Source organism: Cherax quadricarinatus, chromosome 1 (assembly GCF_038502225.1).
Source record: "Cherax quadricarinatus isolate ZL_2023a chromosome 1, ASM3850222v1, whole genome shotgun sequence".
Taxonomy (NCBI): Eukaryota; Metazoa; Arthropoda; class Malacostraca; order Decapoda; family Parastacidae; genus Cherax; species Cherax quadricarinatus.
Window position 1 is genome coordinate 33,124,201 of NC_091292.1, and position 12,384 is coordinate 33,136,584.

Below are 12,384 nucleotides of genomic sequence, written 5' to 3' on the forward strand. Positions count from 1 at the left end.
AGAGTATGTAGGAGAGAGGGAGATTATTTCTCAGTAAATGTAGGCCTTAGACAGGGGCTCATGATGTCACCATGGTTGTTCAGTATATAGATGGGGTTGTAAGAGAAGTGAATGCTCGGGTGTTGGCAAGAGGTGTGGGATTAATAGATAAACTAACACAAAGTGGGAGTTGTCACAGTTCTTTCTGCTGATGACACTGTACTTTTAGGAGATTCTGAACAGAGGTTGCAGAGGTTGGTGAACAAGTTTGGTAGTGTACGTGAGGTGTATAAATAGGACATTATTGCCATCTTTAAACCATTGTATTAACTTGATCTACACATGTGTCTTTTATTTATTTATGTACACCTTTGTATCATGTGCTCATCTACTTGTATTTGCAGGGGCTGAATCATAGCTCCTGGCCCCTCCTTTTAACCAGTATCGATTGGCTGTATTCATTACAGATCTCCAGTGTCCGATCACGACTTGGGTTTATTTAAGTCATACACAGTGGTTGCCTACATTACGTCTTCGTCTAGTTGGTTCAGCTTGCTGTCCTCAGAACGTAGAAATCATAACGTTCCTATGGTTCGTCTGCGTCTTTAGCTTCCTTCTATGTTCCTGGCTCTGTTTCTCCTCGCATCTCAAAGAACCTATCCCTACCCACCCTATCAATTACCATGAGTAGTTTGCACATTTCTACCTCTCATTAAGGGCTGTTTGACTGGGTGTCTTGATGAAGAATGTAAATAACAAAACCATAACTGGAACAAGTCTCATTTAACTTTCAATTTGTTGAGGAAAATTTAAACTCTTTGGTCCATGCTCGAGGATTATAAAGTCACTTTGAACCCAGACGTCGTTTAAAGTTTGCTCAAATGCTTATTTAGTTGTGAATTGATGTTAGTAAGATTCTCCTCCTATTCTAGTTTTCGTCACCCCTGGTACCTTCATCACTTCCGGTACCTTTGTCACCAGTCTGCGGTCCCGGTTGTCTTGTTCGGCATTAAAGAAAAAAAAGTCGCAGCGTCGTGGCTGGAGCAAAGCTCTGTTCTCTGCGACTTATTTTCACCGCCACCTGCTGCCTTCTCATTTCTTCATCTACCACTGCTGTACTACTACTACTACTACTACTAATACTACTACTACTACTACTAATACTACTACTACTAATACTACTACTACTACTACTACTACTCCTACTACTACTACTACTAGCACTACTGCTACTACTACTGCCATAACTATGACTATTATTACTACCACCACCACTACTGCTACTACTATTTCCTCCTTCTGTTCTACTACTCCCTTCACTTCGCGCTTTTCTGTGTGATAAGTTAATGGTACAAGTCTGACTGAAACGTCATCAGTTTCAGTCACCCAAGTGCGGGTTTCCTGTGTATATGCATCATTAGTTGCGGGCTTGAGGGTGGCGCCACGTACTGCGAGATAATCTACATGTAGACACAACTACCTTCAGCTAGACTGTACTTTACACTCAGTAAATATTACATTAATGGGTATACGATACCGACAAGTTGATGAATAAACCATTGCCTTCGCTAATTAAGATACTCCAGTGTTGCACATGTATCTTATTCATCTTTAGATACTCGCATTACCGACTGATAGTCCAGTAATCTCTAACAAACTGGTGCCACAACTCTTGGCATGGACTCAAGTACGACATAAGTATACTTAAAGCGTTTACCCATCTAGTTATTTTTTTTTTTTTACAAATAACACTACTGCGACTGGCCGAAAATCGAACCTCGGATATTTTAGCACGACATTCGGGAATCCAGCCAAAATTTCGAGACGCCTTAGTCCATTCGTTCGTGGATGTATTGTTATTTTTTATGTGACGGAAACTCTACACATCTCTTCACGAGAAGTTCAGTCTTACTGGCGTTGTTAGTCACACTGGTAACCATCATGGTTGTCTTTAACTAAGGATGAGGGGGAGTATAGGTGGTCACTCATCCACTTGCTGGTTGGACTCGCTTGTACTTAACGTGACTGACCAAACGAGGTTCACACCATCCACGGTGCTACTCTATCTTCTTTCTCAAGCAAAATTACTCTGCCATTACTTCTTCCTCTCTTTCTACTCTGTTCTTCTATTTTCTTTCTTTTCTTTTCTTCGTTCTACATTATTTTTCTCCTACTTTCTTTTTCTTCTATCTTCCTCCTGTCTTTCTTTCCCTTCTACCTGCTCTTTCTCATATCTTCCTATCTTCCAGCTCGTTCTGTATTTTTCCTTCTACCTCCTTTCTCTCCCTATCTCTTTTTTGATCTTCCTCTTCTCCTTTTATTCTTTACTGCCTTCTTTCTGTCCTATCTTCCTCTCTTTCTACTTTCTGGCACTTCCTAACTTCTCCTGTCTGTCCTACTCCTGTTCCATCTTTCTTTCCTCCTCCTGCTTCCTCCTAACTTTCACTCCATCGTTACATGAAGGTAAGTTTTATGTAGACTTCAGTGTCTCCCTCGATCCTGGATTTACCAAATTTCATTTTGTTGCTGGTGGAACAAAGTCGCTTTCAAGCATGGTTTAAACCTTTGCTGCCTGGATAGTGTGTGTGTGTGTGTGTGTGTGTGTGTTTTATTTAGCTGTGGTTGTTGGGATTCAGTCATAGCTCCAGGCCTTCTTAACTGGTCGTGACGAGATTTACTTATTCCTTGATTCATGGATTCTATTAAAAGTTTTCCTAAAGTCTGCCTCCGCCACATCTTCATCTTGGACAATCCCATTTCTGACTTCCAAAAGTATAAATAAATGTTTTCAAACATTCTTGTGTCACATTTACTTTCTTTTTTTTTACCTTCTGTCTGTGACTGTGTTGTGTGTGCAGCCATCCCGAGCAAGTGTGTTGCCTGTGCACCCTATTACGTTATGTATGTACCTTGTGTACGTCGTAGTCATGTATTTAATAGTAATGCCATTAATATTATTCCGGTGTTCTAGTCTTCTTTTATAGTTTACTGCACTCTCTTAGCTCTGAGACTCGTTTAACTGAGAGTATTCATACTCTCTCTAGCCTCTGGATGCGCTTAATCAGGTGAGGGCTCAGTGCTGGTGCTGCATACTCCATTATAAACCTCCCGTATGTTGCATATACACTCAGGAATATTTTTTAAAGAGTTACTCATACATTGTTTATTCAGTAAGTTAACTATGTGTGTGCTCTCTTGCTCTCACTCTTGCTCTCACTCTTGCTGGTTCGAGAAGATTTCCCCATGTCTGTTTTCTTATTGTCTTATATTTATCTTACCAAACCTAACGTAATCTAACCCAACCTCACGTAACCTTACTAAACCTAACCTACCCTAACCAAACTAAATATACCAAAATTAACATGGCATAACCTAACCCAACCAAATCTAACATAACCTAACTTAACGTAACGTAACCTAACCTAGCATAGCCTAATCCAAACCTAACCCAATGAAATCTATCAAAATCTCATATAACCCTACCCAATAAAACGTAACCTAACCAATGCATATCGTTGCCTAAAATCGTATGTGAAAAATCGGCGTCTGTCTTAGGGGTGGCCAAACTATCCTACAACTTGAAGAAGAAAACTGTAGATGACATTTCGATCAGCAAGAATCAGTACCAAGGAGGATTTTCTAGCCTTATAAAATTAAACTTTAATTCTATAAATCGGTAAGTTTATATTCTGAATTTTCCCCTAATTTGTTTAATGTTTATTTTAGTGTTATAACCATGCGACTGTTGTATAGTTTTTACATACTGTACACTCAGTGGTCACTTTATTAGGTACACCCCTCAATTAGTACTGGGTAGGGGGTCCTTTTTGCTCCTAGAACAGCCTGAATACTTCGTGACATGGATTCAACGAGGTTCTGGAAATATTCTTCAGAGTTTATGGTCAATGTTGACATGACAGCATCACACACTTGCTGAAGATTTGTCGACTGCACATTCATACTGCGAATCCCCCTTCCACTACATCCCAAAGGTTCATGCCAAATTCTGACTCGACCATCTACATGTCGCAGCTGAAATCACAATTCGTCAAACAACCAGGCGAGGTTTTTCCAATCTTCAGAGGTTCAGTTTTGGTGACCCTGTGCTAATCGTAGCCTTAGTTTCCTGTTCTTAACTAACAGGAGTGGAACCCGATGACATTTTCTGCCACTGGATAGGTCCACTTCGAGGTTCCACGTGTTGTGCATTCAGAGATGTTTTTATGCATATTACTTTTGTAATGCGTGGTTATTTAAGGTATTGTCACCTTCCTGTCAGCATGAACCAGTCTGGCCATTATTCTCTTACTCTTCTCATTAACAAGGCGTTGTCGCCTACAGATCTGTAGCTCAGTGGATGTTTTATGTTCTTCACACCATTCTTTGCCAACTCTGGAGATTGTTCTGCATGAAAATCCTAGATCAGCAGTTTCTGAGATACTCGAACCACCCCGTCTAGCACCATCAATTATCCAACGATCATTATTACCTAACTCACATTTCTTCCCCATTCTGATGTTTGGTCTGATCAACAACTGAACTTTTTGACCACGTCTGCATGCTGTTAGGCATTGAGGTGCTGCCACGTGATTGGCTGATTAGATATTTGTATTACCAAGCAGATGTGCCTAATAAGGTGGCTCCTGGGTGTATGTTGCAGGTGCATACTTATCGTACCTCTCACTATATGCGGTGTATTCTGAGTGTTAACCAGTCTTGAAGGTGAATCATTTACAACTTGTTGACGTAGTCTTCCGAGGATATTGAATTGTTTACCATCGTTCCCAGATGTTTTTCTTTGTCTGATGGTCTTAAGGGGTGACTACATTATTTATTATTGTCGTAGATTATTATTATCGGTATAATCAAGGGGGAAGCGCTAAACCCGTAGGATTATACAGCGCCTTGGGGGGGGGATGTGGAAGGCATTCAGGCTTAATTCGGGGAACTGGAGCACAGTTCTAATTCCCTAAATCAAGAGCCCCTCGCCAACATCAAGGAACCTTCCCTGAGGGGTATTATTGTCGTAGAGACTGCTCGCCCAATCACCCATCTCCTTCACATGACTTTCTCCAAACTGAAATCCATAACCCATTTCGTCACATTTAAATTTCCAATCCATTTTCACTCGATCAGTTAAATCTATAGAATATTTCTTCTAAACTTTTACACTGATTTAATTTTTTTATTTTAATGCAATTTTTGCCTTCTCGGCAAATATATTTACACAAGTTATTAACTCTGGCAAAAAATTCTAGATTAATATATTAAGAGACATGCTAAATCGGCATGAGTTACAGCGGCAAGTAGGGATGTATGAGTTAGTGGAGGCAGAGAGTTAGTGTGAGTACAGAAATGAAGTCATTGTTGAGCCAATGGGTTAGTGTCTGTCAAAAAAAAACAAATAAAAAAAATTGAATCTGCCTTAAAAACGAAACTTTCAGGCAGATTCACTCTTTGACGAGCATAGCAGTTAGAGTGAGCACTTCAGGACGGTGTAGATGTCTGGAGCTAATTCTGCGTGGCTAATTCTGCGTGGCTAATTCTGCGTGGTTTGAGTCGTGTGTCTGCATCGTATACAGTATGTTGTGTTGTACATGAATGGTATACAATACTGACAAAATGAAGAATTAGACACATGTGCAACATCTGGGTATCTTTAATTTGTAGACGTTTCGCCATCCAGTGGCTTTATCAACATTAAACATAATAGGAAGACTGAAAAAGTATATACAAGACACAAGGTAATCAGTCTTTTGTATATGCTTCCCCAGTCTTCACATTATGTCCTTCTATTGTGTTGATAAAACCACAGGCTGGCGAAATGTCTACAAATTAAAAATACCCAGATGTTGCACATGTCTAATTCTTCATCAATATGTTGTGTTCTAACTCGGACTAGTGTTGCTACCAGCAGTGTTAAAGTAGTTGAGAGAACACTGGTAGTTCGTGAACAACTGACCGAGTGGCCGAGTCTACACGTTCATTTCCTAACTATCTACGCGTCCAGGGACCTAGCAAAACCGACTTCTCTGTGCTTGCTAGAGATGCGACATAATCATTTTTATATATGAACGGCCATGTGATTTGGGGAGTAGCATTTCTGGATAGTTTGTAACGCGTTATGCGAGTCAGAAATAACAACAAATGACAAGGCGGACATGATTGCTGTAGAAACGTTGACAGATTCCAGTAAATGTTCTTGGAGTCGCTCTATCTGGAAAAACAGATGCATAACGTACTTCATCTGGGGAGTTAGAACTATCAGTATACACAGTATGAAAATGTGACTAAAAGTTATTATGGAAAAGCTGAGCACAAGTGTGTAGTAAACACGTGAGCCTTCTGGCATGGAAGGGAGAAGAAGCAAATTTAAAATCATAATAACCTTCGAAGTAGAAGGGAAAAGCAAGGTGCTGGGTGAACATAAATGGAAGGTACAGTTAGAGATGTAACTAGAGCGTGAATACCGTGATTAATGAAACGTAATAAAAGGCCGAGAAATTTGACTATATCTTGTGCAGGGATATGGGAACCACGTATAGGGACAGAACAGGAGGAGAGATAATAGGGAGTCACGTAAAGGTCACATAGACTGCTTTAGCAAAAGAAAGTTAAAAACCATGCGAGGTGGCCCAGTTGGAAGCAAGGTCAATAGTGTATTAGAGAAGGTCCATACGAGTTGAAAATCTGTGCCTGCATACCTGGAGTTTACATGGAGAGAGTTCCGGGGGTCAACGCCCCCGCGGCCCGGTCTGTGACCAGGCCTCCTGGTGGATCAGAGCCTGATCAACCAGGCTGTTGCTGCTGGCTGCACGCAAACCAACGTACGAGCCACAGCCCGGCTGATCCGGAACTGACTTTAGGTGCTTGTCCAGTGCCAGCTTGAAGACTGCCAGGGGTCTGTTGGTAATCCCCCTTATGTGTGCTGGGAGGCAGTTGAACAGTCTCGGGCCCCTGACACTTATTGTATGGTCTCTTAACGTGCTAGTGACACCCCTGCTTTTCATTGGGGGGATGGTGCATCGTCTGCCAAGTCTTTTGCTTTCGTAGTGAGTGATTTTCGTGTGCAAGTTCGGTACTAGTCCCTCTAGGATTTTCCAGGTGTATATAATCATGTATCTCTCCCTCCTGCGTTCCAGGGAATACAGGTTTAGGAACCTCAAGCGCTCCCAATAATTGAGGTGTTTTATCTCCGTTATGCGCGCCGTGAAAGTTCTCTGTACATTTTCTAGGTCTGCAATTTCACCTGCCTTGAAAGGTGCTGTTAGTGTGCAGCAATATTCCAGCCTAGATAGAACAAGTGACCTGAAGAGTGTCATCATGGGCTTGGCCTCCCTAGTTTTGAAGGTTCTCATTATCCATCCTGTCATTTTTCTAGCAGATGCGATTGATACAATGTTATGGTCCTTGAAGGTGAGATCCTCCGACATGATCACTCCCAGGTCTTTGACGTTGGTGTTTCGCTCTATTTTGTGGCCAGAATTTGTTTTGTACTCTGATGAAGATTTAATTTCCTCATGTTTACCATATCTGAGTAATTGAAATTTCTCATCGCATTAGATTAGAGAGATTACCAGATACGTGAAGGAAGAACAGATGAGAGTTTGTTAATGATGAGCCGGAAGAATTTACACAAGTCATAGTAAAAGCTGTTACTAATTCGAACACTAAAATGCCTCTCCGATAAGAAATCTTTAAGAAAAAGCGATAGTCTGCCTCGGAGGTCAAAGATGTGGGCTTGGGACAAGATGTTGTGACACCAGGTAGTGTCGTCAGCTCTCTGTAGATAAAAAATATAACTGCAATAACTGATTGGCTGTCATGAATTAAATGGAGGACAGTGAAATGGCCTTTTATAAAACTTAATTGATGAGAAAGAGAAAATTTCGGGTTTCTAAAAAAGAGACGTTTGTTAACTAAGCGTCTCAGCAACTTACAAAGAGCGCTGTGGGAGCAAAGGGTCTCTAGTGAGGTGTCTCGGCTCGAGATACCTGTCTGACGAAAAGGTATGACTTACGCAATTTTCCATTGAAGAGATACAACCCCTTCGGATAAAATAGGAGTGAGAAAGGTGTAAGAGAATGACAAGTTCACCAAGTTGTATTTGGCAGCATATGGACACAGATGTCTTCAGACCCAGCTGCAGCTGGTTGACACTTATACAACATGGTCGAGATGTAGTGAGGTGCATTCCCACTCAGCTGTGAACTGAAGAAAGAAGGTAGTTGTAACCCTTGAGAAAGACGAACGATGCCATGCCCATTTGCTTTGGAAACTTAAACGGTTCTTGCAACACCACCGCCAGTCACTGTAAGAACCTGGGCGGGGTCTCCACAGTACTCGACTGCTAACATTTTTTTTAAATGCGCACATAGAGGTAATGGTAGGTACCTCTGTATCTCACTGAATCACACTGCTACACCATATCTCACTGTTACTCTCTACCTCACTGAATCACACTGCTACACCATATCTCACTGTTACTCTCTACCTCACTGCTACACCATATCTCACTGTTACACTCTACATCACTGTTATACTATATATCACTGTTACACTCTACATCACTGCTACACTCTACGTCACTACTGCACTCTACATCACTGCTACACCATATCTCAATGTTACACTCTACATGACTGCTACACTCTACATGACTGCTACACTCTACATGACTGCTACACTCTACATGACTGCTACACTCTACATGACTGCTACACTCTACATGACTGCTACACTCTACATGGCTGCTACACTCTACATCACTACTACACTCTACGTCACTGCTACACTCTACACCATTGCTACACTCTACATCACTGATACACTTTACATCACTGCTACACTCTACATCACTGCTACAATTTACATCACTGCTGTATTCTACATTACTGCTACACTCTGCTTCACTGCTACACTCTACATCACTGCTACACTCAAACATCACTGCTACACTCTACATCACTGCTACACTCTACATCACTGCTACACTCTAATATCACTGCTACACTCTACATCACTGCTACACTCTACATCACTGCTTCACTCTATATCACTGCTACACTCTACATCACTGCTACACTCTACATAACTGCTGCACCCTAACATCACTGCAACACTCTACATCACTGCTACACTCTAATATCACTGCTACACTCTACATCACTGCTACACTCTACATCACTGCTTCACTCTATATCACTGCTACACTCTACATCACTGCTACACTCTACATAACTGCTGCACCCTAACATCACTGCAACACTCTACATCACTGCTACACTCTAATATCATTGCTGCACTCTACATCACTGCTACACTCTACATCACTGCTTCTCTATATCATTGCTACACTCTACATCACTGCTACACTCTATATAACTGCTGCACCCTAACATCACTGCTACACTCTACATCACTGCTGCACTCTACATCACTGCTACACTCTATATCACTGATACACTCTATATCACTGATACACTTTACATCACTGCTACACTCTACATCATTGCTACACTCTAACATCACTGCTACACTCTACATCATTGCTACACTCTAACATCACTGCTACACTCTACATCACTGCTACACTCTACATCACTGCTGCACTCTACATCACTGCTACACTCTATATCACTGATACACTCTATATCACTGATACACTCTACATCACTGCTGCACTCTACATCACTGCTACACTTTATATCACTGATACACTCTATATCACTGATACACTTTACATCACTGCTACACTCTAACATCACTGATACACTCTACATCATTGCTACACTCTAACATCACTGCTACACTCTACATCACTGCTACACTCTACATCACTGCTACACTCTATATCACTGATACACTCTATATCACTGATACACTTTACATCACTGCTACACTCTAACATCACTGCTACACTCTACATCACTGCTACACTCTAACATCACTGCTACACTCTTCATCACTGCTACACTCTACATCACTGCTACACTCTAACATCACTGCTACACTCTACATCACTGCTACACTCTAACATCACTGCTACACTCTTCATCACTGCTACACTCTTCATCACTGCTACACTCTACATCACTGCTACACTCTAACATCACTGCTACACTCTACATCACTGCTACACTCTAACATCACTGCTACACTCTACATCACTGCTACACTCTACATCACTGCTACACTCTACATCACTGCTACACTCTAACATCACTGCTATATTCATCACTGCTACACTCTACATCACTGCTTCACTCTATATCACTTATACACTCTACATCACTGCTACACTCTAACATCACTGCTACACTCTACATCACTGCTACACTCTAGCATCACTGCTACACTCTAACATCACTGCTACACTCTTCATCACTGCTACACTCTACATCACTGCTTCACTCTATATCACTTATACACTCTACATCACTGCTACACTCTAACATCACTGCTACACTCTAACATTACTGCTACACTCTACATCACTGCTACACTCTATATCACTGATACACTCTATATCACTGATACACTCTACATCATTGCTACACTCTAACATCACTGCTACACTCTACATCACTGCTACACTCTATATCACTGATACATTCTATATCACTGATACACTCTACATCATTGCTACACTCTAACATCACTGCTACACTCTACATCACTGCTACACTCTACATCACCGCTACACTCTACATCACTGCTACACTCTACATCACTGCTACAGTCTACTTCCCTGCTATGCTTTACACGCGTTCGATAAATTCCGCTAAAAACGCTAAGAATCCGAAATTCACGTTGAATATCCAATAACAAGTTAAACATGCAATTATTGGTTCAATAGTCGACATATGTAATTTGTGAAAGATAACATTCAACTCTCACTCCATGACACTGCTGAATGTGGCATACATGTTCAACATTTCGCTCAGGACAAGCGAAACATTGGTTGTCAGGAAGCACGAAGGCTGAGAGTTGATAACACACCTCAGCTGTGTATAACCTTGCCTCAGTTGTGTATAACCTTGCCTCAGTTGTGTATAACCTTGCCTCAGTTGTGTATAACCTTGCCTCAGTTGTGTATAACCTTGCCTCAGTTGTGTATAACCTTGCCTCAGTTGTGTATAACCTTGCCTCAGTTGTGTATAACCTTGCCTCAGTTGTGTATAACCTTGCCTCAGTTGTGTATAACCTTGCCTCAGTTGTGTATAACCTTGCCTCAGTTGTGTATAACCTTGCCTCAGTTGTGTATAACCTTGCCTCAGTTGTGTATAACCTTGCCTCAGTTGTGTATAACTTTGCCTCAGTTGTGTATAACCTTGCCTCAGTTGTGTATAACTTTGCCTCAGTTATGTATAACCTTGCCTCAGTTGTGTATAACTTTGCCTCAGTTGTGTATAACTTTGCCTCAGTTATGTATAACCTTGCCTCAGTTGTGTATAACTTTGCCTCAGTTATGTATAACCTTGTCGCAGCTTCAAGTAGCTGATGCTGCTTAATTGACATCCTCTATCATTCTTCCCGTCCCACCTTTTCTTTCCACCTACCCTTACCACCTTACCTTTCCACCTACTTTTCCCACGTTCCCTTCCCACCTGCGCTTTCCATCTTCCCTTCCCATCAAACCTTCCACATTTCCTTCCAAAACACCCTTCCCACCTTCCCTTACAACCTGCCCTTCCCACCTACCCTTCCCACCTACCCTTCCCACCTACCCTTCCCACCTACCCTTCCTACCTGCCCTTCCCATCTACTCTTCCCACGTACCCTTCCCACCTTCCTTTCCCACCTTTCCTTCTCACCTACCCTTCCCATCTTTCCTCCCCACCTACCCTTCCCACCTTCCCTCCCACCTTCCCTCCCCACCTACCCTTCCCACGTTCCCCTCCCACCTTCCCTTCCCACCTGCTCTTCCCATCTTCCCTTCCCACCAAACCTTCCACCTTCCCTTCCCACCAAACCTTCCCACCTTCCCTCCCACCTACCCTTCCCACCTTTCCTTCCCACGTTCCCTTCCCACCTGCGCTTCCCATCTTCCCTTCCCACCAAACCTTCCACCCTATCTTCCCACCTACCCTTCCCATCTTCCCTCCCCACCTACCCTTCGCACCTTCCCTTCCCACCTTCCCTCCCCACCTACCCTTCCTACCTTCCTTTCCCACCTTCCCTTCCCACCTTCCCTTCCCACCTGCGCTTCTCACCTTCCCTTCCCCACCTTCCCTTCCCACCTTCCCTTCCCACCCTCCCTCCCCACCTACCCTTCCCACCTACCCTTCCCACCCACCCTTCCCACCTTCCCTTCCCACCTACCCTTCCCAACTACCCTTCCAACCTTCTCTTCCCATCTTCTCTTCTCACCTACCCCTCCTACCTTCCCTTCCCATCTACCTT